The 5348-nt window shown below is 46.1% G+C and overlaps 1 protein-coding gene and 1 non-coding gene across 6 annotated transcripts in view; both read right to left on the bottom strand.

Moving 5' to 3' along the window:
- Nucleotides 1-1983, bottom strand: part of POLR3E (polymerase (RNA) III (DNA directed) polypeptide E (80kD)) — a 37132-nt gene extending 35149 nt beyond the window's left edge. For 3 of the 5 annotated variants that reach the window (XM_011931911.1, XM_011931912.1, XM_011931915.1), the window contains exon 1: nucleotides 1813-1983. The gene's annotated coding sequence lies outside the window, so the exon portion shown is untranslated. The remainder of the gene's footprint in view (nucleotides 1-1812) is intronic. The other 2 variants (XM_011931914.1, XM_011931913.1) reach the window with 1 other exon arrangement.
- A 143-nt stretch (nucleotides 1984-2126) lies between these two features.
- TRNAL-AAG lies at nucleotides 2127-2208 on the bottom strand. Its single transcript has one exon. It is a non-coding gene; the product is annotated as a tRNA-Leu (tRNA).
- Between the last annotated feature and the right edge of the window lie 3140 nt (nucleotides 2209-5348).

The following is a 5348-nucleotide window of genomic DNA, read 5'->3' as shown; positions in this document are numbered from 1 at the left end:
AAAAAAAAAAAAAAATGTAAATCATTATTTCCCTGCCTAAAACCTGTCAACTGTCACTGTCACATAAAACAAAACCCAAACTCCTTTCCATGAGCCGCCTAAGGCCCTACATGATCTTGTCTCTGACTTCCCCTCACCATCCAGGCTGGTAGCCACTTGCTGGGCCTCCACCAAGCCAAGCCCCAGTCCACCCAAGGTCCTTTGCACATCATCAATTCCCCCACAGGGATTTCCAAGGTTGCTCCTTTTTATTGAATATCATCACCGCCTGCAGGAGAGGACAGGTTCCCTGGCCACCCTATTTTAAAAGCCTCCCCCAACTTCCTCCCAGGCACTACCACATCTCTATTTTCTTTCCTTAATGGGTCTCACCTTAATCTGGAACTACCTTGGTCTATTTGCTCAGGTGTTGTCTTCTGCAGTAGAATGTAAGCTCCATGAAGGCTTCTCAGTGCTTCAGTTTCCTCAACTATGAAATGAAGATTTAAAAAAAAAAATCCACTGCTAGTTCTCTCAATACCTAGAACAGTGCCTGGCACGAAGTTGACACTCAATATAGTACAAAGAATACTTTATATTTAAACTTCTCATTAGCCCTATTAATAGGGATTTATCATCTTCAATTTGGAAATGAGGAGACTGAGGTTCAGAGAGAAGTAACTCATCCGAGGTGGAATCAGGACAGAAACTAGGGTCTCATTGATGTCAAAGATCCTCATTCTTATTCTTAACCACTATACTGCACAAATCTTCGATAAAAGGCAGTATGGTTAAGTGGGTAAGAGCCTGGACTTGGGAGCAAAACTATGCGGGTTCAAATCCCACCACAGCTGCTTCGCATCTGTTGACCTACTTGAGTTGTCTACGTTTGGTATTCTTCCCTATTTTCATCCCTGAAGTAAGGAAACTAAGTACCGACCTACAGACAGCTGAGAGGAGGAGTAAGGACGGTAATAAACGTAACCTATGGGAAGGTTCGTTATTACTTGACATGTTTTCTGCCAATGTAAGCGGGTAAAAACGCTGCAAGCAGGAGCGTCACCTAGTTTCTAATGAGCCATCACAACCCAATGAGGTAGGAATTTCTATTATCCCCATTTCACAGATGAGGAAACTGTTGAGATCGCTAAGATCTCTTCTTTCCGCCTCCAAGCCCAAGGAATTCTAAAGCTAACCCAAAGGAACGACCTTGTTTGTTTACTGACACCTCCTCGGACCGAATGGTCAGGGCCGTATCCGGAGCACAGAGTTGGCTCAGTAAACACTGAATGGTTGCCTGAATAAATGAATGAGAAATCCCAGGCCTCGCCGGGCAGAAGCTAATCCGGTTCAGCTGCGAAGAGGGGGCTCCGGCAGACGCAGGTGCCCTCCCTGCCCATCGGGGCGGGCCGCCGACCCCGAGCCTCGCTGTCCAGTGGGTTTCTGCTCCCTCGCGGGTGGTCAGGCCCCCTTCTCACGCCCACCACGCAGTCACTGCCGCGAGCCGCCACCACACCCGACGCCGAGGACAGGTGTTCCCTCCGTAGGATGCCCCCCAGGCCCGGGTGGGGCAGGTCGGCTGGACCCTGAGTCACCGCCGGCAGCGTCGGCCGCGGCCTCCCCAACTCCCAGGTGTCGGGTCGGGGAAGTCGGAGTCCGGGGTCGGCCTGGAGCTGGTTGCCCCTCCTCCCGCCCGAGTCCCGAGGGGCCCCCAGCCCCTCGGCACGGCGCGGCGCGGGCCTCCTTGGCCTACTCCGGAATCTAGCCCAGGCCCACGTCGTGAGTGCGGTCCGGCTCAAGCCCCAGCTCAGGCGCTGCCAAGATGGGACTCACCTCTCCGCGGGGGCCGAGCGCGGACGGCGGCAACCGCCTAGTTACCCGCGGGCTGCAGAGGCGGCGGCGGCCCGGCTCTCCTCTCAGGCGGCGGCCATGTTGCTGGTGGAGAAACTCCAGCGGACACGTGGGGGGAGCGGGCCGGCCCCAGCGCTTCCTCTTACCCACAATGCCCCGCCCCGGCGCACGGGGCTCCGCCCCCTCCGCCGCGCCATTCATGCAGGCCGTGAGCCCCGCCCTGCAGCAGGGGGCGCTGATGGCACGAGCAAAACAGCCCGGCGTGTATGCAGCGGGGAACAAAAAGAAACCAACCCTGGCAGCGGTGGGATTCGAACCCACGCCCCCGAAGAGACTGGAGCCTTAATCCAGCGCCTTAGACCGCTCGGCCACGCTACCCAGCTGGGGCTAGTATTTGCCAGAACGCTACTTAATGCTTTTGCATTCGCATTTCATCTGGAAATCGCGAGGCGTTTTCGCTGAGGTTTTTTTGCTTAACGTGTATTCAAGCTGATCCCTATAGAATTATTTTAAAAAGCCATGTGTTGGAAAATAAACACTTGCTCCAGTTTTTAGACCCAGGTTTGTTCCAAATAGGTATTAGAGCAAAACCCATTTTTAGAAACTGTACTCTGAGATGGATGGTTACCCTGGAGACCCCTGGTTAACCCACAAGTAATCCATACGACCCGGATTGGGTGTCTCCGGGAGAAGAAATCGATCTGATCAGAAACACGCACTAGGGGATCTGACGGCCAAATCCGGGGGCTGGTCTGGGCAGTTGTCTCTGAGAAATTGTGTGTTTAAATTTTTACTTACACAAATAACACACGAATTATTGTAAAATATTTAAACTTTGCAGATAAGGTACAAATGCTCTTTGACTCTTGACTCGCGTCCTAGGCCCCTCCGCAGAGTTAAGTAACCATTATTATCAGTTTAATATGTACTATGGTTTGAATGTGTCCCCCAAATTTCATGTGTTGGAAATTTAATCCCCAATGTGGCAGTATTGTGTGGTGGGCCCTTTAAGAGGTGATTAGATCATGAGGGTGGAGCCCTCATGAATGGATTAATCTATTCATGGATTCATGGATTCATGGGTTAATGGATTAATAGGTTATCTTGGGAGGGGGACTGATGGCTTTATAAGTGGGAGCTTTATAAGTGCTAGACCTGAGCTAGCAAGTGAACAGCTCAGCACCCCCTCCATATGATGGCTTGTACTGCCTGGGGACTCTGCAGGGGTCCCCCACCAGCAAGAAGGCCCTCACCAGATGCACACTTTTGCCCTTGGACTTATCAGCCTCCAGAACTGTAATAAATAACTTCCTTTTCTTTACAGATTACCCAGTTTCAGGTATTTTGTTATAAGCAACAGAAAATGGACTAAAACACTATATATCTTTCTAGATCTTCTGCCGTGAATTTATTTGTTTATATCTATATGGATATATAGAGATATATCCATAGAAGATAGCTTTGTTTTTATTGTGTTTGGATTTTAACACAAATATTGTCACATTATTCATATAGATCTGCAATTGGCTGTTATTTTTCACCAGACTGTATTTTAAAATACCTATCCATGTGGATATGCACAGATAATAAAAACGAAAATGTACAAAAATTACAAAGAAAAAAAACATCATCCATAGTGCCACCACCTGGCATTAAATTAATGACTATTATTATTGTGGCTTTTTTTTCCTTTTGTTTTTTCTTTTCTTTCTTTTTTTTTTTTTTTTTTTTTTTGAGATGGAGTCTCGCTCTTGTCCAGGCTGGAGTGCAGTGCTGTGGTCTCCCTCACGGCATCCTCCGCCTTCTGGGTTCAAGCGTCTCTACTAAAAATACAAATTTAGCCTGGCGTGGTGGCACGCGCCCGTAATCCCAGCTACTCGGGAGGCTGAGGCAGGAGAATCGCTTGAACCTGGGAAGCAGAGGTTGCGGTGAGCCGAGATTCCACCACCGCACTCTAGCCTGGGCGACAGTGTGAAACTCCGTCTCAAAAATAAAGAAAGAAAAATAGATCACACTATTACAAATAGAAATTATTAGACCGTTACAAATAAAAATAAGGTCCCCTCCCAAACATTCTCCCCTGTCTATAACTGTCATGAATTTGATGTGTATCTTTCCAATAATTTCTTACATTTTTACATATAAAATTTATGAATAACATATAAAATGGTTATCTGTATGTTTTTCATTTATATAAATGTTAGCACATTGTACTGGTATCTAAAACTTGCTTTTCTCATTTCAACAGTATTATTACTATTATTATTATTTTAAGAGAGTCTTGCTCTGTTACCCAGGTTAGAGTACAGTGGCACAGTCATAGCTTACTGTATCCTAGACCTCCTGGGCTCAAGTCATTCTCCCACCTCAGCATCCCAAGTAGCTGAGATTACAGGCATGAGCCACTGTGCCAGGCCCAACATTGTGTTTTTGAGGTCTGTTATGATGCCTATAGATCTAATTCATTCATTCCATGCCATGAACAACTTTTAAGTTGTTACTAAATTTTTGTCATTACACACAATATGGCAGGAAGTACCCTTGCACATGGCTCCTTGTCTTGCGTATGGACATTTCTCTAGCGTATACACTAGAAATGCAATTGCTAGACTATTTATACTTTCCCTAGTATTATATTATAATAATATTAATAATAGGCTGGTCTCGGTGGCTCACTCCTGTAATCCTAGCACTTTGGGAGACTGAGGTGGCAGGATCGCTCGACGCCAGAAGTTCAAGACCTACCTAAGCAACATTGAGAAACCTTGTCTCTACCAAAAAACAAAAGAAAAGAAATTAGCCGGGCACGGTGGCGTATGCCTGTAGTCTCAGCTACTTGGGAGGCCAAGGTCAGAAGATCCCTTGAGCCAGGGAGGTCAAGGCTGCAGTGAGCCGAGATTCAGGCCCTGCACTCTAGCCTGGGTGAGAGAGAAGACCCTCTCTCTATAGATATAGATATGCATATATTTTTCCATTTTGCCAAAGTATATGATTTTTGATGACGTTTTTTTTCTATTTCTTCTCATGTTTTCTATTTCTTCCTAAGTCAATTTTGGCAAGTTGTCATTTTCTGGGAAAACAAAGCCCATTACTTGATTTTTCACATTTATTGGTGTAAGAAATCTCAAATCTCCCTCATATCTGAAGTTTTGTCCTCTATCATTCTCTATCATTTCTCTTTCCCTCTGTCATTTACATGGGTTACTTTCTCCATTATTCTGTTCAACACAGGGAGTGGAGTCAATGCTTAAGGTGACTGAATGGGGGAATTAGGCAGGAACTCTGCTAATGCTGGTGATGCTTTAGACACATCAAAAACTATATAAATCACACTTTTTAAGTAGAATTCTCATTTTGCATTGACTGGTATTAGACTTTTCAGGGCCACGATTCAAGTTTCTGGCTAATATCCAGTTGGTACACACCCCTAACATTTGGACATTTTATATCTTTCCTTTTCAATCCCTTCTTAGCCTGGCATTTCCCCCTCTCCATCCACTTTTTTTTTTTTTTTTCAG

The sequence above is a fragment of the Colobus angolensis genome, unplaced genomic scaffold, assembly GCF_000951035.1.
Source record: "Colobus angolensis palliatus isolate OR3802 unplaced genomic scaffold, Cang.pa_1.0 Scaffold92, whole genome shotgun sequence".
In the NCBI taxonomy this organism is placed as follows: Eukaryota; Metazoa; Chordata; class Mammalia; order Primates; family Cercopithecidae; genus Colobus; species Colobus angolensis.
The sequence above is the reverse complement of the archived record's forward strand: the minus strand, read 5'-3'. Positions and strand labels throughout refer to the sequence as shown.